Source organism: Mesoplodon mirus (assembly GCF_964341445.2).
Source record: "Mesoplodon mirus genome assembly, chromosome: 17".
NCBI classification, from domain to species: domain Eukaryota; kingdom Metazoa; phylum Chordata; class Mammalia; order Artiodactyla; family Ziphiidae; genus Mesoplodon; species Mesoplodon mirus.
In genome coordinates, this window is record NC_138993.1 from 55,414,948 (window position 1) to 55,441,639 (window position 26,692).

The 26,692-nt window shown below is 34.7% G+C and overlaps 1 pseudogene across 1 annotated transcript in view; it reads left to right on the forward strand.

Moving 5' to 3' along the window:
* Positions 1 to 1,099: 1,099 nt before the first annotated feature.
* Positions 1,100 to 26,692, forward strand: part of LOC309792644 (protein enabled homolog) — an 85,817-nt pseudogene continuing 60,224 nt past the window's right edge. Inside the window, exons 1-2 of the transcript in view lie at positions 1,100 to 1,222; positions 1,696 to 1,804. The product of the transcript in view is annotated as a protein enabled homolog (transcript). The remainder of the gene's footprint in view (positions 1,223 to 1,695; positions 1,805 to 26,692) is intronic.

The following is a 26,692-nucleotide window of genomic DNA, read 5'->3' on the forward strand; positions in this document are numbered from 1 at the left end:
AAAGGCATCTAGGGTCCTTGGGTGGCCCCACCCTCCCACTTCATCGCCCCCACCTTCCCCCACTGCTGGAAAGGGCTTAAGTGTACTTCTAAAAATTTAGAGTCTTCTAACTGGTATCTTCCTCCATGTTCTTATACGCTGTTAGATTCCCAGTTTCCTTTGATAATTACCTGTCATAGATATATTCCAAAAAACTGTCTTTTGCTATTTGATTCTTGTTGCTAGAATTGCTCAATTTATGAGCATGAACTTTCTTCTCTGTTCCAATAGACTTACAACTAAAGTCGCGTTGTGTTCTCAGACTCATAGAGCACCTCCAATAATACAATCAGATATCTATAATGAAAAGCTGTAAATTCATTTTATCCAGGTAGCCCCTTCTTTCTTGGCTGAGATAGCATATGAGGGTGGGGATGTTGGTAGGAGAGTACAGAGAAGGAAATCTTGGGGGTAATAATGGTTTAATGAACAATCATTGTTTTCTGATGCATAAGAGCTTGTAATTTGAAATGTGATGGACTATATAAAAGTGTACATCTTCAATTCCAATTATTTTTCTAAGTGACTCAAGTGAGTTAACTTTTAAAGATGACTGTCCCAGTGTACACTGGTCTGAAGAAAAGCTAGTAATTTTCTGAATTCCAAACAATATTCTATGAAAAAGAAAGTATTGAAACATTCAAAATAGATTTTAATCTACAAAATGTAAAAGCACTCTATCATGTATCTCATCATATGCTTTTTGGGTCACATGCTCAGCTGAAAGGACCCCTAGGTAACTTTGAGGTTTTTGTCTTTACTGTGTAAGATACCAGTTGAACTCAGGTTTGCTTGCTCAACATGCAGCAAAGCCAGTTTGCTGATACCTGGTTATGGTGAAGGAAATTATGGCGTTTGCAGGGCACCAAGCAAGGAAACTGCAGCTAATGCTCAAAAGACCTGAACTCCTTGATGGCTTTTAGGGAAGGGTTTTTAAAGCCATCATTAGGGTGCATGGATGACAGCACATCTGTTTACAACATGGTTTCTTGAATCTTTTAACCCTCTGACCTACTGCTCAGAAAAAAGATGCCTTTCAAAATATTACTGCTCATTGACAATGGCAACCGGTCACCCAAGGGCTGTAATGGAGATGAACAATGAGGATAATGTTGGTTTTTGTGCCTGCAAACACGACATCCTTTCTTCAGCCCATGGATCAAGTGATAACTTTGACTTTCAAGTCATATTATTGAAGTAATACATTTCCTAAGGGTATAACTGCCAGGAATAGTGATTCCTCTGATGGATCTGGGCAAAGTCAATCAGAAACCTCCTGGAAAGTATTCACCATCTTAGATGCCATTAAGAACATTTGTAACTCATGGGCAGAGGTCAAAATATCAATATTAACAGAAGTTTGGGAGAAGCTGTTTCTAACCCTCAGGGATGACTTGGAGGAGTTCAAGACTTCAGTATAGGAAGTAACTGCAGATGTGCAGATGTAGTGGAAATAGCAGGAGAACTTGAATTAGAAGTGAAACCTGAAGTTGTTACTGAATTGCTGCAGCAAGTTCTGAGAGGACTGACTTCAATTTTTAAAGAAGTTCTACTGTAGGTAAAATGTGACCAAGCCGTACAGCATGCTACAGAGAAATTGTTCTTGAACAGAAGAGTCAATCAGTGTAGCAGACTTAATTGTTGTCTGATTTTAAGAAACTGCCACAGCCACCGCAGCCTTCAGCAGCCACGACCCTGATCAGTCAGCTGCCATCAACAGCAAGGCAAGACCCTCCACCAGCAAAGAGATTCTGCCTTGCTGAAGGTTCAGATGATGATTACCATTTTTTAGCGATAAAGTATTTTTTAATTGAAGTATGTACATTGTTTTTTAAACATAATGCTATTGCACACTTAATAGACTACAGTATAGTGTAAACATAATTTCTATATGCACTGGGAACCCCAAAATTCGTGCAACTTGCTTTATTGCAATATTTGCCTTATGGCAATGGTTTAGTACTGAACCTTCAATATCTCCAAGGTGTGCCTGTGTATTATTTTCATTGTCAGCACATTGGAATATATTTGACTGATAAATTTAAGGATTTTTATGATCAAAGAGATTAACAGTATGAAATTTGACAGCTCTGTTATGAAGCTTGAACACTGATTATGTGGATAGTTGGTGGCAGTAACTAATGTTAGAGTAGGATCTGAGCTCAGTGACAAGAGATTGGTGGTCTCAGGAATAAAAAAGAAGTAGTCAGTTGTTTTCTGTGTATCCTTCCAATCAGAGTGATTCCAAGAAGAGTGAATCTGTTGATCATATTTCTATTTTTTTTTCTTTTTTTTTTTGTGGTACACGGGCCTCTCACCGTTGTGACCTCTCCCGTTGAGGAGCACAGGCTCCGGACGCGCAGGCTCAGCGGCCATGGCTCACGAGCCCAGCCACCCCGCGGCACGCGGGATCCCCCCCGGACCGGGGCACGAACCCGCGTCCCCTGCATCGGCAGGCGGACTCCCAACCACTGCGCCACCAGGGAAGCCCTGCTGTTGATCATATTTCTAAACTACTGTACTTTTCAATGAAAATAGCTCCTTTTAAAATAATGTCCCATTATATACATATATTTAAATAAAGTATTCCTCCCTGGAAGATGATCAAATTTCAAAGTTACTACCATTACATTCCAGGCATGTATCAATCTATCTATCTGTCTATCTATCATCTATCTATCTATTGATAGCTAGATAGGTATACCAGAGAATGAGAAATGTGAAACTCTGGTTTGAGGATCAGGCTTCAAATTTACTTACCTCATATTTATAACAATTTCAAATTTTTTACAGTTTCTTGGTACAAACTCATATTGTGAAGAAGCAAGCATACAACTCACTCAGTCACTCTTTCAAACAGCTACAATACACTGTGAATAGGAGGTAAAATATTTTGATAATATAAAACTGTGAACAAAAGTTTTACTTTTTATTTAAATAGCCACATATCCCTTTAAAAAGACATTAAATTTCTCAGTAATTATAGTTAAAAATAATGTGATCTTAATTTTCAGTGCTTATTAAAAATCCTTATAATCCAATAATCATGGGCTAAATTATAAAAAAATAAGAATTTGTTATTTAATAATTATTCTCATTTTGAATGTGAGAAATCTCAATAGTCCTTTAGATATAGAGTAATGTTTTATAAAACAGTTGTCTAAATTAGATGTATTCTGGGATCAATATTTAATTATATATTAGAGAAATGTATTTTATAAGAAAATTATACTACCTGTATATATATATATTTTTTTTTCTAATTTATTTATTTTATTTATTTATTTTTGGCTGTGTTGAGTCTTCATTGCTGTGCGCGGGCTTTCTCTAGTTGGAGCGAGCGGGGGCTGCTCTTCATTGAGGTGCGCAAGCTTCTCATGGTGGTGGCTTCTCTTGTTGTGGAGCACGGGGTCTAGGCCCATGGGCTTCAATAGTTGTGGCATGCAGGTTCAGTAGTTGTGGCTTGTGGGCTTAGTTGCTCTGCTGCATGTGGGATCTTCCCGGACCAGGGCTCGAACCCATGTCCCCTGCATTGTCAGGCAGATTCTTAACCACTGCACCACCAGGGAAGCCCCTGTGTATATATTTTAATAAAATAAAATTACTTAGATTTTCTAAATATAAAATAGAATTTAAAATACTAATGAAAATTTACATTTCAATATACAGGCCTTATAAGTATTTCAATACATTTGTTTAAAGATATATTTTGGTTCCAGAGTGTTTTCATACATAGAATCATAATATATTCATCCAAAAAAGAATTTACAGATAATTTGATCCAGACTCCTTATTTAACAGGTGAAGAAACTGATATTCAGAAAGGTCATGAGAAATTTACAAATAGAAGCCAGATGTTTTGACTTTCTGTCAAATACTCTTCTGTTATACATGTTGCAACTTCATGAATCATCAGTTTTCATCAAAATGAAATGTCATAAAGGCCCAATATTAAACATATTTAACCACTGTATTATATTAGATTGATGAAAAACTAAACGTTTTTCAGTATCCCTAGATCATTACTTAAATATTAATGTGTGTATTTTTGTAGTTCTGTAGATAAACAGCTATTGGCTTTCTACTTTGAAATGCCAGTAGATTAATAATTTATTTCATCAAGACAATTGTAACATTTTTTCCTTCTCGTTTCTGTAGTTTTTTCATACTTTACTGTATACAGTATTTGAAACAGAATCTATGTTTCTTTTTATACCTTTATCCTACTTCTGCATGGTTTTTAGATCTCTTGCAATTTTGCAGTTGCTTTCAAAGAGGTGAAAGAAATGACTTAAGGATCCTTACTTATCTAGCTTGAAAGATTCATCTTCATATCAGCCCATAGTGCCCATGCTCTCACACAAATCATAGGACAGGAATAGTAATTTTTCTATTTTGTAATGTATGTTTCTCTTAAAGGATGCCCTTGTTTTAAATAACAGAGATAAAAATAACCTTTCTCCAGGGATTATTATGAGCATTGCACAAAATCACACTTGTAAAGTATTACTTGTCTTGAAAAAGTAACAATATTTGACATCTCTCTTTGTCACTGGGTGTAATGAAGACAAACCAGAATAGCATGAGGAAATCTGTAAGATTCTGTTACCCTGAATGTTAAACAGCAATGAATTTCTCACACATATCTCATTTAGGTCACAACAAATAGAGTTTTCTCATTTAGTAATTCAAACTCGCATCCCAAATTAAAATCTCCACACACTAAGACAAAATCTTTGAATGAAAAGGAAGTCTGAAAACTTCAGCATAAGTGAAGAACCTTCAGTGACCTTCACCACTGTTTAAGGAATTTGTCTCTTGGACATCCATTAACTTTTGGACCATAGAATGTTTTGCATCTTATAATCTTCAGCACCCTGAAAAACACTAAAGGACTGTTCCCTATGACAAACATAATTAAAGCAGTGTATTGGCATTTTGAATTTATGTGCCAACAGGTGTCCTAGTATAAGAAAATATAAAAGAATATTTAATTTGGACAAAAGATTGCCTAAGTTCTTAAAAAAGGAAATAACTTTTAATGAAACAGAATTATTGTACCTTAAAGAGGGAGTCAGTTATTATTCCTTTACTTCTATTTCTGTTTCTTGATAAAGACTCACCAACATCTGCTAGGGTGCCGAACTTTTAAAGAAAGCTTAAAAAGCAAAATTCTTTTATGGTTACTATTGTTGGTTATTTTGTTTTTAAAGTGGAAGAAAAGTCAAAGAAGGCTATATTAAGCACCAATTTAAAGAGAGTGCTAAAAGCCACAAAACTGAAATACTTAGTATGAAATTTAAATATTTATATACTACAAGATTTTTTTTTTTTTTTTTTTTTTTTTGCGGTACGCGGGCCTCTCACCATTGTGGCCTCTCCCATTGTGGAGCACAGGCTCCGGACGCGCTGGCTCAGTGGCCATGGTTCACGGGCCCAGCTGCTCCGTGGCATGTGGGATCTTCCCGGACCCGGGCACGAACCTGCATCCCCTACATCGGCAGGCAGACTCTCAACCACTGCGCCACCAGGGAAGCCCTACAATATTCTTTTGAATAATAATTATCACAACCTTGGGTGCAATGCTAATGAATCTGAAATTTTTTCATTGCCAGAACTTACTGCAGGAAATGTGTAAGGAAAAAAATTAATCAGGCATTATCTAGAATCTCTAGGCAAATAATAAAGATGAATCAGTCACCTTTCTAATTAGAAATGCTTTACAAATTATAAAATATAAAAAATTTATGTCAACTAAATATGTATGTTTCATATTCCATATCTGTTACAGTGGAACTATATATACATGTTTGTGTGTACGTGAGTACATGTGTGTGCTTATGGGTGAATTTGACATATGTATGTTTGTTAAGGCTATTTATATAATAAATTTCTAAGGCAACTTAAGATTACTTTATTGGAAGCCTAATTATGTTATATAAAGCCATTATACTATGTAGTAAACGTGGTTGGTACCCTGCCCATATCACCTTTATTGGGCTGGAGTGCCCATGTTTCAGCTACTATGGCTGTTGGCTGACAATAGTTGAACTCTGTTCCCTTATCCTGAAAAATGGTCTCGGCAAAATTGAGTTTTCTGAAACAGCCAGAAGTAGCTCACAGTTTTGCACTCACCCTAGGCATGGGTAAAGCCAAAGCCAAAGACTAACAGATACGGGAGTACAGAAAACTAGCAACCTTCCCTCAAGGTTGACAACTTTGTACTGCCATTTATGCTCTCTGTTGGTTCAGGCTGAAGCTAGAGATCAGCTGAAATCAAATCTTTATCTAGATGCTTTTTTTTTTTCATGCTTAATCTTGCTTCCTCACACTTTTATAGGTTTTAATGACAGAATTTCATTACTATATCATTTGCACAATAATCCTTCTTTTAGTCTCTGCTCCTAGGGAACCTGAACCTGAAAACAAGAATCCAGTTACCACTGTGTACAATGAGATTACAGCCAAAATTGGATCTTTTGAGAAGTCATTATTTGCACAGTTCTATTTAGTTATTACCTAATGGTTTGAAGAGGTCCTAATGAACCTTAAGATTCTAGAAAACTTGGGAGAACATTTCCCATAGATCTCTCATGTTTCTGCACATCTTGAATCCACTTTTGTTCTGGAATATTTCTGTTATTATTATTGACTTATTTTTAGAACAGTTTCAGGTTCACAGCAGAATTGAGAGGAAGATACAGAGATTTCCCATATACTTCCTATACCCAAACAGCCTTCCCCATTATCAGTATCCCCCGCTGGAATCATACAATATGGAGCCTTTTCAGAGTGGCTTCTTTTATTTAGTAAGATGCATTTAAGGTCTCTCTGTATCTTTTCATGACTTGATAGTTCATTTGTTTTTGGTGCTGAATAATATTCTGCTGTCTGGATGTACCACAGTTTATCCATTTACCTACTGAAAGATATCTTGGTTGCTTCCATGCTGAGGCAGTTATGAATAAAACTGCCATGAACATCTGTTTTCAGGATTTCTGTGGATATAAATGTTTGAATCCTTTGGTTATATAAAAAATAATAATAATAGAAATCTCAGTTAAATAGAGTAGGAAGACCAAAGTGGGGAGCTCTCACACCCTGTGATGATAACAGAGCCCAACAGGAAGAAGAAAGACTCCATTTCTTTCCTGGCAAGGACTCAGCCAATGAAAAGCCATGGAATTTTTGTTTACTAGAGCCTGCCCAACCTCCTTTTCATCTCTGTAAAAGCATTCTCCTTCCTTTGCTATGCGGTATTTGCATATGGCTTGCCATGGTTGCAGACCCTGAATTGCAATTCCCTGCTGACCCCAAATAAAACTGTCTTTGCTGGAGAAATATCTGGTAGTCCCTTTGTTTCAAGTCAACAGGTAGATACCAAGGAGCATGAGTGTTGGATCATATAGAAAGAATATGTCTGGTTTTATAAGAAATTGCCAAACTGTCTTCCGAAGTGGCTGTACCATTTTGCACTCACTCCAGAAATGACTGAGAGTTCCCGTTGCCCCACATTTTCTTCAGAATTTGGTGTTGTCAGCATTCTAGATTTTGCCCATTCTACTAGGTGTGTAGTAGTATCTCATCTTCATTTGCATGTCTCTGATGATTTATGATGTGGAACACCTTTTCTAATGCTTACTTACCATCTGTATATCTTCTTTGGTGAGGTGTCTATAAGGGTCCTTGGCCTAGTTTTTTTTTTTTTTTTTTTTTTTTCCGGTACGCGGGCCTCTCACTGTTGTGGCCTCTCCCGTTGCGGAGCACAGGCTCCGGACGTGCAGGCTCAGCGGCCATGGCTCATGGGCCCAGCCGCTCCATGGCATGTGGGATCTTCCTGGACCTTATGTTCTTCACTTATGATTTAAAGGAGGATAAATAATGGAGTTAAGAATGGCTGTAAAAAGAAAGAGAATGATATATGTGCAGTTTGAATGAGGTATGGACAACGAAGATGAAATGGTGAATGGCAGATTGGATAATACCTGTCCCCAGATTCCCGAGTAACAAGGACATTATTTTTCTGAAAGAAAGTATCAATCTAGGTTATGGATGGTGGTAATAAATATCACTGAGTCAAGAAGCAATCACTAAAGGCATCTTTTATCCCCCCAACTCAGTCGACAGAATCCACTAAAAACCAACAACCAGTTCAGCTTCGTCAATAATTTTGTAGTCAAGGTCATATTTTCCCAGAGTGTTTAATGTTATGGTTTGCAGGACAGAATCAGGAGCCTTTCTAAAGTTGAGATAGATTATGTGTACTGCACTTCTTGATCACTCATATCTTTCACCCTGTTCTAGGGAAAAGACACTATTTGACAGGATTTCTTCTTTTAAATTCTGCCTGAATGGGCCCAGGAGCATGTTTCATGCAATTTTAGGTGAACAGTTTACTGTGTGTTTCTAAATAGAAAGATGCTCGTAATCTTCTAGATTCATGCTCTTCAGGTGATCTTTTGTTAGGCTCTACTTTTACTTTTTGGTGTTATAAATTATGACTATGAGTCCCTAACTCTAGAGACTTGAAATAATCATTTTCAGGGTTGTAGGCTATTTGTAAATAATTTTTTTAACTCTTGAAGTCCACATTTTATTTTGTTCATATTGTGCATAATATGACTTTGTTATTGTTTGGTTTTAGGTTAAGAGTTGTAACAGCAAGCATTGTAAAAACACAAAATCATGAGTGATCTCTCATTTAAATTTCATTTTGGCATGGGAAAGGGGAAAGAAGACCAGAATATGTATTTGGAAGATACATTTATATAGGGAATGATTCCTCATTGTTTGATAGAATTGAAATTTTACTAATTCAGTAATTAGTAAAAGTGTAGTGGTAGGGTGTTTTGTATCTATCAACTCTCCAACAGATAGATGGAGAGCCAGGATCTGTGAAAAATGCCTGGAGTAGTTTGCAGGTGATAATTAATAAAAGTAATATTTAGAGAAAGAGAAATCAAGGCTTTAAATTGATAGTGATATTCATTATAAGCCATAAGTTTCTTTCTTTGAAAATTTGCTCTATAGATTATGGATTTTAGGTTTTTTTAAAAGAGCAAGCAAAATTACTCTTTTAGGTTTTGACTGTAAGTTAATTCATTTGGTAAAAAACTTTAGTACTGCAACCCTGCTTGAATACAGCCACCTTTATTACCAACCAGGAGGCAGTCCCCAGAGGTGGAGCAAATCATTTGAGAATTTTAAAGCCTTCCTAGTGCTATCTCAGAAACACAGACTTTACAAGAGATGGAAATATTATGCCTTTCTACTCATCCTCAAGGTTATCTGTATTTCTGTGCTAATGTGTTGCCCACTAAAGTTGTAATTATCATCTTTTGGCTTAATAGAAATGCAACCTTGTTTTCAGCTAAATCCTATAATTTCTCTCCCTTTCTTCAAAACCAAGCAAACTGTTTCAGTTTGATCAGGTAGGGTGTTACAAAGAACTAAGTTTAACAAAATGAAATTAAATCTCAGAAATACCTCTAAAGCTAAGTGTGCTGGGTCAGTCCTCATCTCATCATAGATAGGCAAAATTACGAGAAAAGTAAGTAAAAGAAAAGTGTTTAAGTGAGTGCTTCTCTTTTCTTTTTTCTTTTTTTTGGGGGGGGTGGATGAGAGATTTTTTTCTGTAAAGTGGCAGAAGTGGGGGGAAAATGTTGGCTTTACCGGGGAATATGCAAGCAACTGTCTTATTCTTCTAATCTGTGAGAAAGAGATCGAGTTCCTGCCTTTTTTTCAGTTAGAGGAGGGAAGTGGGTAGTTCTGTTCACCATATTCTACCACCAGCCGTTGTCCCTCTTATGTGATGATTTGAAATCTGTTATTTCTACTAGATGCGTGTATGCAACTGTGTATTTTGTCTTTATTATTTTTATTGTGCTTTCCAAAGTTATTCATCTACATAATCAATGCAAAAGTAAGAAAATAATAGGTGAGGCACAAGTCATGGTCAAAAGGAAGTACTAAACTAGAGGATCAGTTGATCAGTGAACTTCCTTTGCAATTGATACAGGTTAGCTCAACAGATACTTCACCTGGCCCTCAAAGACCTTAAGGCAGTGCCGCTAATTTGCAGGTAGAAGTATTATAGAAGTTACTGTCACTTTCAGGAATTTATGGCCCTGCCTAGCATGGATCGCCTCTTAGTGGGCCCACTGCTTTGACACAGGGTTGTTTCTTATCTCAGAGCTGAGGGTGTTCACTGTTTGTTTTCTTGGCAATTGACACAACCTTGAGGAAGCACAGTGGCTTGATTGTCCTTCATTATGACCAAATTCTACAACACTTGAGCTAGTCTTTCCACGTATTCACTCTGTGTAATTCTGATTCTCTATCCCAAGCATGCCTCCCCTTCTTGGTTTTGGATTCCCATCCTCATATTTCATAACCTGATTCTGTCACTATAGTCTCTTCCCTTTGGGGCCCTTATTCCTTGAAAGTTTAGAAAGCCAAAAAACAATACAAAACAGAAGAACAACAACAACAACAACAAAAAAAAACCCACAGTAACCACTCTCTCATCTTAGCAGCTGGTTTTTTTAGACTAATTATTTCTAAATGCATCATAAATGCAGTAGATTATATGCAATTATATTTTTCTTCAGTTTAGCCACAGATTCAAGTTCCTTCAGTCTTTTTAATAGTTTAATACTTGCATATATTATCCATTTATTATTGGTTGTTTCCATACTTCAGTGTTTCCACACACAATGTTGAACATTGTGCATACTCTGCAATAAAAATTTTCCTGCATATAACTTTTCTATTATGCTGGATACTTTCCTTAAGGCAAATTCTCAATTGTGCATCAAAGTTTGTAGAAATCTTTATAATTTTGCTGGTGTTAAAATCCTTTCCCTTGTATTTAATAACGCCTAAACATTATAAAAATTAAAATAGTACAAATATTTTATTACAGAAAAACAGTATTGCCATCTTCAGTTTCATTTTCAAGAAGTAGTAATTCTTAACATTGTGTTTTAAGATATGTCTGTTTCCTTTATTTAACTAAATGATATATTTATACAGTGAACTTTTAATTTGCTATTTACTATTTTATATAATCAATGAATTGCTTGCTATCAAAAGTGAGTATTTTTTTAATTGATACAATCCTCATCTGTCCTTTCAATATTGTCATTTCTCTAATTTTGTTAGTTGTTTTAAATAAAAATTATATAAACATCAATTTCTTATTTCATCCACTTTAAACTATGCTTCATGGATTCCCACTACATAGACTAAATGTATTAAGCACCCATCCCCATCACCACCTTTTTTCCTTCTTTGTTACCTCTCTCAAATTACGTCAAATTTAACTATAATTTTACATTACCAAGCTGGCAATATTTTAATTTTAGCTTAGTAACATTAATTAAAATACCAGTTATATCCAAGCTTTGTCCACAAGTTTATTCCAATCATTGAAAAATAATTAGCAAATATTCAGTAAAATGTATATGAGTATATTTTCACTTTAAAATCACATAATACTAGGATTACACTTTCTCTACAGATCAATGTGACTTATTTTTTTACATGCATTCTCTTGTTGAAAAGCATGATGTAGTACCTTTGGATCTATCCAAATGTACTATATATCTGTATATATCTAATCTATATATATCTAGAATATATAGATATATAAAGGCAAATTCTCAATTGTGTATCAAAGTTTGTATAGATATATAGATATATATATAGAATATATATATATATATAGAATAGACATATATCTATCTGTATATTCTATATATATATCTATATATTCTTTGTAGGTTGTCTGGTTAGTTCATTGTATCCTGGAGTTCATCTTTGCATACACTTTTGTTGCTGAGAGCAAAATAATATTCTTATTGTCCTAATGATTTACGCTTTTACTTCTTCTTCTATGTAACAATGTAGTTCATCCCACTTAAAGTACATCTACTATTTCTTTTCTGAAGATGATGCAGAAACATCATTTGAAATTTAAGGATAATCATGAAGCCAGATAGTCTTTTGGGAACATATAAAGAACTTCTAATTCCCTATTGCTGGAGGATAGTAAAAGATAAGAATTAGGACCAGATATAATTATAAAGGTGACATAGAATGTCATTAAGATGTGTCTACTTTCTATTTGCAAAAGAGAGGAGAGGTAGGTGAATAGGAGACGTCAAAACTGTATGTTTTTCTTGAAAACTAACAGATAAAAATGTTTTCCCCAATCATTGCTCAATTCTTAACTGGGTTCATTAATCCTGTAACTCTATATTATTTAATATATCTTATTATTTTAAACAGAAAAAAATCATGAAAAACTTAGGTTTGTAAAATAACTTAATTATTTGGGCTGTATTGCTCAGTTGTATGGACCAAGCAGTCAATCAGTAAGCCTTTTCCCTGCCAAACTGAAGTTTCTTGAATAGATCAACTTAACTGCTTTCTACCATTCTATTACCTTCAATGTAGGTGGTCTACTCTGATGATTTCCTCCTAAATGACTTTCTAAAATATTAATGACAGCTGTTGTATATTAATTAATTAATTCTACGATTGTATTTTGAGTAAATACAATGTACCAGATACTATGGTAAGTGTTTTATCTGTGTGACCTCATTAAGTCCATACATCAGTATGAATTGGACCTGAACCTGGGAGATCAGAACTTACAGAGCCTCTATTTAAATCAAAATTGTCTGACTCCTCGTCTTTTGTGATTAAACACAATTCATATTGTTTCTGAATCACAGCTATTTTGGAGTATCTGGCAAGACCACCAGGAAATTTTAACAAACAGAGCTATTAAGATAATTGTCTAAATGGGTTGAATCAATCAATCAGCTCACATATTTAAAGGCTGCTTATTTGGCTCTTTTTCTCTCTCTTTTTCTCTGGCTTCCTGTCTATGGCCATTTCATTGCTCTTTAGCACTTCCATTAGAGATTTGGCATGAAAAGAGAAAAAAGATGAAAACTAAATGAGGCTATTTGAATTTCCCAATAGGTGTAGCAATTTTTAAATATGCCTTCAGAGGAGTATGATGCAGCGTAGATAAGCTCACCTACTCATCCAGAAGGTCATATACCATATTTAAGCATTATCCTTTTCGTCCATTGGAAATTAGGCATGTGTAAATCCACGTGAACTGATTTGAAAATACTGCAAAATCTGCCTTTTCAAAATGTTTGCAAGTTTCAGTGATACAGTAGGTTTATTGATTATCCAATTAATTCTGATTAGTGTATTTTATTTCATTATGTTTTTATTTCATTTTTTCATTAAATCATGGTATTGAGAAGTCATTCACACATCATAAAATCTGCCAATTTACATTGAGTCATTTCATATGATTTTTAGTAGTTATCCTGAGTGGGGCAACTATTAACATAAATCAATTTTAAAACAATCTTATCCCTACAATAAGATCTCATATGCCCATTTACTGTAAATATCCAATCTTATCCCAGCCCTAGGCACCCACTAATCTGCATTCTGTCTCTATAAATTTGCCTTTCCTGACTGTGTAATATAAATGGAATCATGCAATACATTGTCTCTTGCGTCTGGCTTCTTTAAATTAACAATATAGATTGACATTCATTCAAGATGTAGCCCGTGTCAGTAGCTTGTTCCTTTTCAATGCTAAATAGTATGCCATTTTATTAATATACCACATTGTGTACATCTGTTTACCAGTTGATAGATATTTGGATTAATTTGGGCTATTATGAATAATGATGCTGTGAATATTCATATATGTTTCTTTGGATGAAGATGCTCAAAAGCATCTTCATGGAGAACCTATCTGCAACGTTAGTACACAGACTAATCAAGACAGCTCATGATAAAATGGGGCATTGCATCTGGATCAGTCTCTACCTGGCTGGTAATGAAAACATGATTACTGGTGCTAAGTGGAGCACAGGTAGATTCTGGCAAAAGGTGCTCATCCATTTGCTAAAACAATCACCCTGGTGATTTGCAGTTCTTTAGTAGCCAACAGGAATGATTTAAAGGGTGTGATATATCAGTCGTTAGAGAAGAATGGGGACATTGTAATAATAATGACAATGAATTTGAGTGGCTTTTGCTAAGAGGCACTGACACTCTGGATAAAGATAACAAATAGCTGCAGGGTATTAATTTCCAAGAGAAAGCTAAGTGTGAACACCAGACAGCTTCCTGGGAAACATTCAAAGTGGCCTTTAACTCCTACAGCTGAAATATAGAAGAAGCTGAGGACCAGGACCAATACTTAATAGAGTGTCTGTGCTCCAAAGAAAGGTATATTCCCAATAAAACTAGGTCAGCTGTGACAAGATCAGCACTATGATTGGAAATGCATTAACTTGAATTCACAGATTTTTCTGAAAACTCTGGGCATATAGAAATGGCCTAAACCTTTCTACTAAGAACTTATATCCCTGCCTTCATAAAAAAATGCAGAAGCCTCTCCTTTGAATGATAACGTGCATTTTGGAAATGGCCCTTTGTCTTTTCTTGGCAACTAAGTCTAGAAATAAGATTAAGTTTCAACATAATTATAATTAACCATGTGAGGTATGTTGGACCTTATAAAGAACTATAGGAAACTGAGTCAAAATGTATTGGCAGCGCTGGGTAGGTTTGAAGTCTGAGAGTGCTTCATTAAGTGGGACAGAATGTAAGTGTGGATAAGATAGAATTTATCATTTTGCAGGTATTTGATTAGATACAAGATTTAGTATCCTGGTTAAAATTCAAGAAGATAAAGCAAATTTACTACTGTCATTGTTCCTGGAAATATGGAAAAATTTATGTCTCATGCAAAGGGTAGATGAAATAACAAAAATGCCTTTACAGATGGTACACCAAGTACCAAGGCATTGTACTGGAGGAATGTGCTGGTGATGGAGGAACAGATATCATTAAAGTAGTCAGTATTGATTTTTCTCTCTGGACCAAGCTGTACCCTTATCAATAGATACCACCACACACTGCTAGAATACAGAAATTTAAAAAGGCAGAAAACCAAGTGTTGGTAAGCATATAAATTAAACTCATACATTGCTGATGGAAATCTAAAACCGTGTGACCACTTTGAAAAGTATTTTGGCAATTCCTTATACAATTAAACATATACTTACCATAAGCCTAGTAATTGGAGTCTTGAATATTTACCTAAGATAAATGAACGTATATATTATTACAAATATCTGTACATTTTATTGTCGCTTTTCTCATAATAGCTGAAAATTATAAGCAACGAAAATATCAACAGGTTAATGATCAACTTGATCTATCCATATAATGTAATAATACCAATACAAAGAATGATCTATTGATGCATGAAATTACAAGAAAGATTCTCAAAATCATTGTTCTAAGTGACAAAACACAAATACAAAAGGGTATTTACTGTATTTTCCATTTATATGGAACACTTAAAGAGGCAAATCTCATTTATAGGGATACAAAGCTCATTGTGCCATGGATGGAGAGAGAACCACCAACAGTAATAGATGGCTGTATTCTGTATCTTGATTGTGGTGATAGTTACTTGAGTGTATATATGTGTGTTAAAATTCATTGATGTGTATTCTTAAAATGGATGTATTTAATTGTGTTGCAATTCATAGTAATATTTATTTCAATAAAAGGCAGTTATAAAAATAAGAAGGAAAACTCAAGAAGTATTAGTCTACTTTTTTTCCGAGCTCCACCAGCAGTGGTTTCTCCAAATAATCTCTAGGGTGTTCTTAAAGTATGTAAAGGATAGACTTTACCAGATTTGAAAGTTTCCATTTTAAAGTTGCACCCAGAGAGGCAAAATGTACTGCATGCTGACTTACTTTTCTTCCTATCTCTTTTTAATTTTATATAATTTTTATTATTTATTTATTTATTTATTTATTTATTTATTTATTTATTTGCTGTACGTGGGCCTCTCACTGTTGTGGCCTCTCCCGTTGCGGAACACAGGCTCCGGACGCGCAGGCTTAGCGGCCATGGCTCACGGGCCTAGCCGCTCTGCGGCATGTGGGATCCTCCCAGACAGGGGCACGAACCCATGTCCCCTGCACCAGCAGGCGGACTCTCAACCACTGCGCCACCAGGGAAGCCCTAATTTTTATTTTATATTGGAGTATAGTTGATTTATAATGTTGTGTTTGTTTCAGGTGTACAACAAAGTGATTCAGTTATATATATATACATATATCCATTCTTTTTCAGATTCTTTTCCCATATAGTTTATTACAGAATATGGAGTTCCCTGTGCTATACAGTAGATCCTTGTTGATTATCTATTTTATATATATTTAGTGTGTGTATGTTAATCTCAAACTCTTAATTTATCCTGCCCCCCCAACCTTTCACCTTTAGTAACCATAAGTTTGTTTTCGAAGTCTGTGAGTCTGTTTCTGTTTTGTAAATAAGTTCATTTGTATCATTTTCTTTTTTTAGATTCCACATATAAGTGATATTCTTATGTCTCTTTAGTTCAGCTTCCTTATTTTCTGCAGGAGCCAGAAGACAAACAAACTAAAAAGAAAATAAAGCAAAATAAAAACATGTAAGAGAAAAAAATTTACAGCACCATGGCCTAGTATAACACATTTGTTAAAGGGACTCTCAAGTTGATACTTACGAATATAATTTTGCTCTAAAGTTACTCTCTGAACCAGTTTTTTCTTGCCACTAGATGGAGTTCCATAATCTCCACTTCCACACATTTGAGCTCCAATCACATGCTCATTTAAGCAATTACAATAACTACTCCATTGTCATAATCATAACCCATCAAAAGCTTTCTTCCTTGAGGTTCAAACTGCAAAGACTGCACTGGAGAGTGACGTAGGAGGAAAGAAACTGGACTTGGATAGAGGGTTTCACTCTGTTTTCTCTAACTTTATGTATTTCTCCCCTCCCTTCATGAGGCTGCTTCTGTTCTCTACAGATATAGAACAAGAAGGAGAACAGAGATGTAAGTGTAGCAGATGTCTTTGAGGAAGGACATATGTGATGATTCCTTCTGAATTGCATTTCAGTTATTCTTAATCCCTTAGAACACTTGTGTGGTTTTCTCAAATGTTTCTCTTTAAGATCTCCCAACTCCAATTTGATAGGGTCAGTACCTCTCATCCAGCTGGGAGCTAATGATTTCCCATTCAACTCTGGATATCCAGTGGTCCACCTTCTGCTAGGTTACAAACCCTCTCTTGTCTGATGTTTTAATAAGGTCTAAGGAAACTTCAGTTATATTCTTTTATGCATACCTCATTTTGCCCAGACAGAGGTGAGGGTACATTTCCAGTCTTATCTTTTAAGCTTTCATGGGTCACTTAAGTCAGCCTCTTGTCTGTAGAATTTCATGGTGATACCCACTAAAATTGCAGGGCTCACATAAGTTTTCTAATGATCCCCTGAAAGTCCTCTCATTTGGTTGACAGTAAAAAGAAATCACCTGTATTAGGGTTGTCCAGAGAAGCAGAACCAGTAAAATAAATATGGATCTATAGAAGGAGATTTATTGTGAGGTTTCACAATTATGGAGTCTGAGAAGTCCCATGTTATGCTATCTGGAAGCTGGATGGCCAGGAAAACTGGTAGTATAAATCCAGTCAAATCTCAAAGGCCTGAGAACCAGCAAAGCCAATGGTGTAAGTCCTGTCCTGTGTTCAAAGGCCCAGGAGCACTGAAGTCTGAGGGCAGCAGAAAATGGATGTCCCAGCTCAAGCAGAGAGCAAATTTTCCCTTCTTCTGCCTTTTTGTTCTGTTAAGGCCCTCAGAGAATTGGCTGAGGCACACCTGCACTGCTGAGGGCAGTCTTCTTCATTCTATCTGTCCAAATGCTAATCCCATCCAGAAACACCCTCACAGACACTCCAGCAATAATTTTTTATCTGCTGTCTGAATATCCCTTACTTCAGTCAAGTTGATACATAAAATTAACAATCAGAACATCCCTATACCTTCCCCATCTAAGTGGGGTAAGAAGAGATCTAGAGGACAGTGACAATGTTACTTAAAAAGAATGAACCCCAAAATAAATGCACACATACATAGGCAATTAATTTATGACACAGGAGCTAAGAGTATACCATGGGGAAGGATAGTCTTTTCAATAAATGACGCTGATAAAACTGGACAACCACATGCAAATGAACGAAACTTCATCCCTATCTTATGCCATACACAACAATCAAAGTGGATTAAAACAAACCCACAGCTAACATCATTTTCAATGGTAAAAAACTGAAACCATTTCCACTAAGATCAGGAGCAAGACAAGGTTGCCCACTCTCACCACTATTATTAAGCATAGTTTTGGAAGTTTTAGCCACAGCAGTCAGAGAAGAAAAAAATAAAAGTAATCTAAATCCGAAAAGAAGTAAAACTGTCACTGCAGATGACATGATACTACACATAGAGAATCCTAAAGACATTACCAGAAAACTACTACAGCTAATCAGTGAATTTGGTAAAGTAGCAGGATACAAAGTTAATGCACAGAAATCTCTTGCATTCCTATACACTAATGATGAAAAATCTGAAAGAGAAATTAAGGAATCACTCCCATTTACCATTGCAAAAAAAAGAATAAAATACCTAGGAATAAACCTACCTAAGGAGACAAAAGACCTATATGCAGAAAACTATAAGACACTATGAAAGAAATTAAAGATGATGCAAACAGATGGAGAGATATACCATGTTCTTGAGTTGGAAGAATCAACATTGTGAAAGTGACTATACTGCCCAAAGCAATCTGCAGATTCAGTGCAATCCCTATCAAACTACCAATGGCATTTTTCACAGAACTAGAACAAAAAATTTCACGACTAGTAGGGAAGCACAAAAGACCCTGAATAGGGTCTTTCTTGAGAAAGAAAAACGGAGCTGGAGGAATCAGACTCCCGTACTTCAGACTATACTACAAAGCTACAGTAATCAAGACAGTATGATACTGCCACAAAAACAGAAATATAGATCAATGGAACAGGATAGAAAGCCCAGAGATAAATCCACACACCTTATTTTTGGTCACCTAATTTTTTTTTTTTTTTTTTTTTTTGCTGTACGCGGGCCTCTCACTGTTGTGGCCTCTCCCGTTGCGGAGCACAGGCTCCGGACGCATAGGCTCAGCGGCCATGGCTCACGGGCCCAGCCGCTCCGCGGCATATGGGATCCTCCCAGACCGGGGCACGAACCTGTATCCGCTGCATCGGCAGGCGGACTCTCAACCACTGCGCCACCAGGGAGGCCCTGGTCACCTTATTTTTGATAAAGGAGGCAAGAATATACAATGGAGGAGAGACAGCCTCTTCAATAAGTGGTGCTGGGACAACTGAAAAGCTACATGTAAAATAATGAAATTAGAACACTTCCTAACACTGTACTAAAATAAACTGAAAGTGGATTAAAGACCTAAATGTAAGGCCAGACACTATAAAACTCTTAGAGGGAAACATAGGCAGAACACTCTATGATATAAGTCACAGCAAGATCCTTTTTGACCCACCTCCTAGAAAAATGGAAATAAAAACAAAAACAAATAGGACCTAATGAAAGTTAAAAGCTGTTGCACAGCAAAGGAAACCATAAACAAGATAAGACAACCCTCAGAATGGGAGAAAGTATTTGCAAAAGAAGCAACTGACAAAGGATTAATCTCCAAAATTTACAAGCAGCTCATGCAGCTCAATATCAAAAAACAAACAACCCAATCCAAGGCAGAAGACCTAAATAGACATTTCTCCAAAGAAGTATACAGATTGCCAACAAATTAAGTATACAGATTGCCAACCCTCTTGCACTGTTGGTGGGAATGTAAATTGATAAAGCCACTATGGAGAAACGGTATGGAGGTTCCTTAAAAAACTAAAAATAGAACTAGCATATGACCCAGCAATCCCACTACTGGGCATATACCCTGAGAAAACCATAATTCAAAAAGAGTCATGCGCCACAATGTTCATTGCAGCTCTATTTTCACTAGCCAGGACATGGAAGCAACCTAAGTGTCCATTGACAGATGAATGGATAAAGAAGATGTGGCACATATATACAATGGAATATTACTCAGCCATAAAAAGAAATGAAATTGAGTTATTGTTGTGAGGTGGATGGACCTAGAGTCTGTCATACAGAGTGAAGTAAGTCAGAAGGAGAAAAACAAATACCATATGCTAACACATATATATGTAATCTAAAAAAAAAAAAATGGTTCTGAAGAACCTAGGGGCAGGACAGGAATAAAGATGCAGATGTACAGAATGGACTTGAAGACATGGGGAGGGGGAAGGGTAATCTGGGACAAAGTGAGAGAGTGGCATGGGCTTATATATACTACCAAATGTAAAGTAGATAGCTAGTGGGAGGCAGCTGCATCACACAGGGAGATCAGCTCCGTGCTTTGTGACCACCTAGAGGGGTGGGATAGGGAGGGTGGGAGGCAGATGCAAGAGGGAGGAGATATGGGGATATATGTATATGTATAGCTGATTCACTTTGTTATAAAGCAGAAACTACCATACCAATGTAAAGCAATTATACTCCAATAAAGATGTTAAAAAAAGGATTAAAGACTTGAAAGTAAGCTTTAAAAACATAAACCCCCTAGAAGAAAACATAGTGGGTAAGCTCCTTGACATTGGTCTTGGCAGTGTTTTGTTTTTTTTCTTTTTAGATTTGAAACCAAAAGTAAAGGCAACAAAAGCAAAAATAAACAAGTGGGACTACATCAAATGAAAAAGTTTTTGCACAGGAAAGAAAACTATAAACAGAATGAAAAGGCAACCTCTGGAATGGGAGAAAATATTTGCAATTCATGTATCTAAGATATTAATATCCAAAATGTATAAAGAACTCATACAATTCAATAACAGCAAAAAATTTTGATTAAAAATTTGGCAGAGGAAGTGAGTAGAAACTTTTACAAAGAATACATACAGATGGCCAACAGGTACACGAAAAGGTGATCCATATTACTAATCATCAAGAATATGCGAATCAAAACCACAATGAGGTATCTTCTCACACCTGTTAGAATGACTGTCTTCAAAAAGACAAGAGATAATAAGTGTTGGTGAGGACGTGGTGTACACTGTTGGTAGGAATGTAAATTGGTGCAGCCACAATGGAAAACAGTATGGAGGTTCCCCAAAAAGTTAAATACAGAACTTCCATATGATCCAGCAATTCCACTTCAGCGTAGATATCCAAAGGAAATGAAATCACTGTATCAAAGAAATTTCTGCACTTCCATGTTCATTGCAGCATTATTTGCAATAAAAGACACGGAAACAACCTAAATGCCCATCAATGGATGAATGGATAAAGAATATGTGGCGCACACACACACACACACTGGAATGTTATTCATCTATAAAAAAGAAGGAAATCCTACCATTTGTGACAACATGAATGAACACTGAGGGCATTATACTCAGTGAAATCAGTCAGACAGAGAAAGACAAATACTGTATGATCTCATTTATATGTGGAATCTAAAAAAAAATGTGATGGGTGTTAACTGGACTTATTGTGATCATTTCACAATATATACATATATCAAATCATTGCGTTGTATACCTCAAACTAATAAGTCTATTATATCTCAATAAAACTCGGTCGGGGGAGCCTCACAGGATTTTTAACAAAATGCTATGGAAAGAAAAAAATGATCTTGTTCAATTTACTCAGTTTTCACACTTCTATACCTTCAGTAAGGGTCATGGAACCGGTTTTCCACATTTCTCTTTGTAAGTCAATCAGTTGGTCATCTAGCTTGTCAGTTTGGAACTAAAGGTGTGGTGTTGTTTGTTTTTGTTTTTTTTTCTTTGCAACTTTTAATATCTCACATGAAATAGAATAAGAAGCTGACTTTTTGGAGAAAGAGCCTCATGAAGAGTTTGTGCTACTACCACTCTAGTTATAATAAAGGACCTACTGGTATAGGACTAGCCATAGTGCACATGATGACGTTCTGTTATCATTTTTAAATGGTGACTGTTCTGAACAGCTAAATTGTTATAATTTGGGGTAATTAGGCAAAGAAAGAATTTCTTTTCCTGGAACATGTAACAGCAATATAATAAATAAGTGATGCAAAAATCAATATCAAATCAATAGAATCATAATATGCTTATTGTAGCTACTTTTATTTTAAATAATTCAAAATATTTTAATCACTCTAAAATGATTTCTGTTTGGATAATAGAGTTTACCAACCCCTGTCTAGTATATCTAATGCAATCAAGTATCCTTTGGGGGATTGTTTACAGATGAATACTGGTAATTTACAGATGAATAAATAATCTCAAAGATGTTAAATGACTTGTACCAAGCTACAAAGCTGGTAAGTGTAAGTGGTGGGCCTCCATATCAACTCTAAAGACTCTTAGTCCAATATCCTATTCACAAGATTGCACATGACAATGTTTATTAGCACAGTTTCTTTAAACATGAAAATTTGAAATAGAAAAAAAAATCCTGCAAATAACAAATACATATTTTAAGAGGCCATCAATATTTTCAGATACTCAGAAAATAGAACTGAAACTTACAATACGAAATTAAAATGGACATTATATGGCCTGCAAGTAACTGTCAACTTAACTATTTAGTAAGGAAGAAAAAAGGTATATGATCACTTAAGGTGATATGAATTTTATTAAGATATGCTTTAGTTAGAACTGTGAGAGCCCTTTGAGATTTGAGTTTAAAAATTGTAGTTACAACTGCTAATGTGTTTTTTTCTTGCTAATATTTTGAGATCTGTTCTCAAATTTAAAATGATACATGCTTCAGTTTTTATTTAAAAGTTCCCTTATTTTGTAATTTCTTAAAACCTACATTCAAATGAGTTTATTTCTCCATTTAGCAATTTCATAAAAGAAATGTTATATTAATTTCTCCATAACACAACATAATATTGAGTAATAAGGGATATTTCATTAATTAGGAAAGCACTGTAGTAGTTCTAATATGGAATTAGAAAATGTTTGTCATATTTTAAAATGACATGAAGTGATAGTAATTAGATAACACAGACTTTGTTATATTTTTTCATTAAAGAAATAATAATTATTCATGTTAACAGAAGCCAAATTGCATAGAAGGTATTGTGTTTTGACAGTTGTATTTGTTTGCTACGTTCCCATAATGAAATACCACAGACTGGATGACTTAAACAACAGAAATTTATTTTCTTACAGTTGTGGAATCTGAAAGTCTAAGATTAAAGTGTTGGCAGGTTTGGTTTCTCCTGAGGCCTCTTTTCTCGGCTAGCAGATGGCGGTTTTCTTGCTGTGTTCATATACAGCCTTTTCTCTGTGCATATGTGCCCCTATTGTCTCTTCCACTTATAAGAAAACCAGTATTATTGGTTAGGGCCCCATTCTTAAGATTTCATTTAACCTAATTTCCTCTTTAAAGGCCTCATCTCCAAGTTCATTCACATTTGAGGTACTAAGGATTAGAACTTTAGCATTTGAATTTGAGGGGGGGCACAATTCAGTCCATAACAGTAAACTTTATATTTTACTGTCTTCACTTTAGGCTGTGATACACTCCAATTAATAAGTTATTTTATTTTTCATTATAATACCAACATGATTCTTAAAGGGTTCTCTTTGTCAAAACAATTGATTTACTTAAAAAAAAAATTCATTCAGCCATATATTAAGCATTAATTTGGTGCCTAACTCAATGTTATTGATTATTATGACAATATAAATCATAGATCACCTCCATTGGAAGAAATTCCTAAATGATGAGAAAAAATATACAAGTTTTTAAGAATTATTTCAGGCAAGATATGATGTATAGAAAATTGATGATATTGTTTTACTGTCTGTAAAATTCAGCAAAGATGATGATGAACAGAGTCAAGGGCCATCCTGAAGAATAAGTCATGGCAGATATGATCATTAAATTGTATTTCAAATCTAATAAACTGCTTGGCTTGATGAAGCCTGGAATCTGATGATAAATGTGAGGCTTTTCACCTTCTGCTGTCTAATGCTGCTAGAAAGTTCATGTAAGAATATATGGTGTTTATCTTACTGATGAACTGTAGAATCCAGTTTTGGGGAAATTACTGGGAAGCAAAAGATTAAGGAAGATTGAATTACATATATTTAATTATTTGAAATGCATTGAGGTTCAAATTTAAGACTCGCCATTCTGAAGAGAAAAACTAAGCTGGAGGTTTCTGTACTAATTCTTGATGATAGCTTTGGGATTGGCTAAAATGAATATTGAAATTTGTAGGAGAGAGGACCAGAATAGAATATCATCTTATGCAGACATATGTGGTTGTATTTTTTTCTTTTATCAAGGCTTTACTATCAGTATTATTCCAAGAGATTTAAATTCATATATTCAAAAATTTGTAAGGAAATTTTGTCTTACGTTGGTAATAGATTATTTTCACATGCAGGTGAGATCTGCAGTGCTGGTAGGTATATAGATGTTTAAGATGAAAAATTTTAAATTAAACTGATCATTTTTCTTTCAGAATATTGAAAATGTGGATGCAACCTTAAAGAAAAATCAGGATATTATTCTTAAAATATTTGCATATAAGCAAATAATTGTTAAGTGCCTGTAGTATCACTGTGCACTTAAATGTATGTAATAAATATCTGCTAGCTGAGTAAAGGGATGATGGATGCAAAGAGAAATTGAGATTAATTCAACAAATTTTGTCAGTAATCACAGTGTATTCACTTTCATCAGTACAGATCTTTAAAGGCATTTTTTAAACACTTATCATAGTATTAATTCAGTAATAACTTCTAAAATAAAAAAAATAGGTAGTATTACGCTAATCCCTTTGTCAGGTTTCTGTCAGTCTTGGCAGAGTAGAGTATGAAAAATAGACCTCACAACTATATTATTTAATCTAGAGGGAAGATATGATATAAACTATTACAAAATTCTATTGACTTAGAATTACTTATAAACTGCATGCACTGATTTAATGAAATTTTAATATCTGTTTCTTTTGGTAACAAAGAATGCCCCCCCGCCATGGATTTACATTTCTGTTGAGGATTATGTTTGGGGAGAGGCAGTATAAGAACTGAAAGACACTTTTAGTCTTTGCAATACTGTATGGAAGCATAGTTCCATCACATATGTTATGAGTGTTTCTAATGATTAATCTTAATCTTGTGACAATTCTTTTGAAACCTTTATTGGACCTCTTTCTGTATTTTAAAAATATTTATATATGACAGTGGAAAGTGCAAAAAGAGATAGCAAAATCAGAAGTAGCCAACTGTTTTTTTTTAGCATTTACAGGCATACTATATGTTATCTTAAATATTAATATTTAAGTATGTCCAATGTTGGTATTAGTATGCTATAAAAAATAATCTTACTAAATATATCAGAAGATTATTATTATCAGATTATTATCCATAATTTCTTTATAGTATTAAAATGATTTAATAAATTGCATTTTTGTAATTTTTATTTGACACTATTATTATAGATATATACAGAAGTACATCATAAAAATCCAATAAAAAGTAAACTATGTTGAAAAACAAGATCCAGGATTCTTCAACTTCATGTGTCTTCAAAGAAGTTGATGATAACATAAATGATTTTCTATTAAAAGTAATAACAAAATCTAAAAACTTTAAAAAGAAATCTATGATATTATTTGCACAATGAAGAGTTAAATCTATAGTGGTTTAAAGAAGACAATATGAATAAATTAAATTATAGACAATTGTGTTACAGCAGTAAGGAAATAAAAACCAAACAAATAAACACAGCAGAATGCTATAGAAAAAATGCTGATATTAGATAATCGTTAGCACCAGCAGACACAGGGCACCATGCCATAGCAAAAAAAAAAAAAAAAAAAAAAATCAATAAAAGAATTCCAAGTGAATGTTAGTAGACAGTGACTCATATCCAAAGCTTTGAAAATTTCATGTCATAGCTGTGTTGAGTGGAATGAGAAAGTACATCTTAATTCACTGTATGAAACTTGGTGATTTTTGGAATTTGTTTTTCTCAATGTACCCTCAAATAGTTTCGATAATAGTATGCCATTGAAAAATAGCTTTATTATCTTTTTAAAAGCTGTGGTGATTATTTTTTAAATTATTTTGTGCTAAACAAATCACTTTTCTAAATTGATCTTTCTATAGCAGAATATTCTTATAACTAAATTAATCTTTCTATAGCAGAATATTCCCAAGGTCTGTAGAACTTAATGTTTTAATAGGAATGCATATAAAAATTGTGTTTTACTGGATTTGTTATGCATATTTTAGAGTCACAATACACCATTGACTTGGTGTTAAACTTTTGTAGGTAGAGTAGATCTTTGCAAGTACGAATATCAGTGAGTGAACTTACATATAATAATTTAATAAATACTATTTTAAATAGTATTAGGTACTACAAAATGCTCAAAACAATCTCAAATAGTATTTTATTAGTTTTTCTAACAAAAAGGAGAAAAGGAGACATAGACATTACACAACTTGCCGACCTTGTGTAACCAAGTTTAAGACCCAGATTTTTATCCTCTGAATTCTATACTGATCCCTAGATTGTAATGACTCGTGGCAGCATGTGGTAACTGATGACAAAACTATTGGTATTGCCATTTTAGAAAATTGTAGAACAAAAGAAAAAAATTTGGCATCCTAAA